Source organism: Pinus tabuliformis, chromosome 8, assembly GCF_031772625.1.
Source record: "Pinus tabuliformis cultivar Carrire ecotype Pingquan chromosome 8, CPIR1, whole genome shotgun sequence".
Classification (NCBI taxonomy): Eukaryota; Viridiplantae; Streptophyta; class Pinopsida; order Pinales; family Pinaceae; genus Pinus; species Pinus tabuliformis.
Window position 1 is genome coordinate 206,781,375 of NC_142294.1, and position 2,317 is coordinate 206,783,691.

Sequence of the window (2,317 nt, forward strand, 5' to 3'; positions counted from 1 at the left end):
AAATTTATTTAAAACTGAAATATAATAAATGAATAATCATTTACCTGGAAAGTACGTGATAGGTACTGGATGAATAGCTGAACGTTTTATCTTCCCAAGGATTCTTATTATGTTTTGAAATATAAAAATTAAAGTTTCTCATTATATTCCGAAAAATAAAAATAGAGGAAGATTATTGTTTTAAGTTTTTCTCAAGCAGGTTTTAAACATTTGATGTAAGAAGAAAGTAGTGTGGGTGAATATGGTGATCTCTAAATCTTTATTTTAGCTGAGAAATATGAAAATGCTCATTATGTTGAAGTGCCCATAACTATAAAAAAATTATTTAGGAAGTGAAAATGATGCTAAAATAATTATAGATTAAAGTTATTTTCTCAAAAACTTAAATAGAAAAAGGTAGAATATTGATATGCATTGCATTTTAAATATAGGACTTTCAAGTATTTATACAACTCGGTGATATATGGATAAAAGTTGCAACTTATAAGTTCATTACATACAGACATAGGAGTAAACTCTATGTTTGTGATCATTAAATTTCAATATAGCTGTCAAGAATATTGCAAGAACCATCCAACTATATACACAAAAGAGCTTATAAATGCTCTAAATGTAGGTTGATAGGCAATGCAAACATATAACAATCTGCAACTGTATTTTTAAAGTAGTTAACATTTAAACAATAAAAATGCCATCACAACTATATAGAATATATAAATCCAAACAAAAGAATGCTTAAAGATCTAATTTGAAGCCATATCAAACTCTCATTTGAAGCCACAAATGATATTCACAAGATGTTTAGGACACGTGGTTTGGAGTGTCAACAACCTGCATGTTCAAATTAAGCATCATGAGTTCTTTTTGAAACAACAAAGTTGTAGTTCTTTCCTCGCAATGATCAATTTGTCATTTGAAGAAATGACCCTTCTCCGCATTATTTCTTCTAAATTGACAAGTATATTTTTTAGAGAATAAACTTGCAACTAATTGTAAACTAATGTTTGGGAACTATCTTGTGAGAGAAAATAAGAGTGTGGTTCTTCTTGGAGATTTAAGTTTGGCAAAATTGAATACCGTGGAACATTATAGTGAATGGAGATTTTCAAGTGTTGCAAAATTTGCATGGTCTTCACACACACATACTAATCATCCTTTTCCAACAATATACAAAGAGGAGCTTATAAATGCTCTAAATTTAGGTTGATAGGCAATGCAAACATATAACAATTTGCAAAATCATACAGTGGTTTGTAAATGTATTTTTTTTTTGTCAAGTAAGAGTGGAGCCTTCAATTAACCTCAAAAACAAGATTGCATATGGTACAACGTCTTTACAAGTGTGAATATCAGCAAAAGACAGACCCGTTGATGAAAACAAGCAACAAGGTCAACAAATACCTGAAACATCACACATAAAAACAAAAAATAACTGCTTCCTCCTCAACTCGGCTTATCGCACAATGCATTGACTGCAAGCCGCCAACACCTGAAACTGCGAAATGTGAGAGTAAAGCTCTGTCGTTCGATTAGCCTAATGATTTGATGGTCCAAAGTCCATTGCAACCTCGCAAACCTCGGCACATCTCGACTTATCGCACATCTCGGCTTATCGCATATCTCGACGTTTCACACATCTCGGCTTGTCGCACATCGCAGTGACTGCACGTTGTCAAACCTTGAAACTGCAAAGTGCGAGGGTAAACCTTCATCATTCAATCAACCCATTGATCTAACGATCCAAATTCCATCGCATCCCCGCAAACCTCGGCGCATCGCAATATTGCAAAACTGAATTTATCCTTGGCCATACACTTTTACCGAAAGACAGAATGCGATTAAATCTTCGTCGTCGATCTGGTTCTTGATCCAAAGGTTGATGCAACATTGTTTCAGGAAAATGCGCGCACCTTAACTGCTTTCCGGACCCGTACAGAAAAGGAATCTTTGATCTGTAAAAAAAATTGGGCCCGCTCTTCGACTTATCTACACCCCATCTTAAAACCTGATATCCGTTCGATGACGGGGTACTTAGATCCCACGGTCTATGGCTATTAAAACTAGCATGCAGGTTACCAATGGTTGAACCCCCGTAATGGAATAAGACGTCAGCACGTGGAAAAGGGATCGACGGTCAAAATATGTTGCGGCACTTCATCCCGGCTCAACGACTTCTGCCTACTCCTACTCCCACTAAACTTTTCCACCAAATATGTCCGTTGATCTGCCATGATCAAACGACTCCTGTGCATCATTCTCTTCACTTCCTGTTTATGTCGTTCCTTCACCTCCTACTGGTCTTCCTCCTATTCATTCA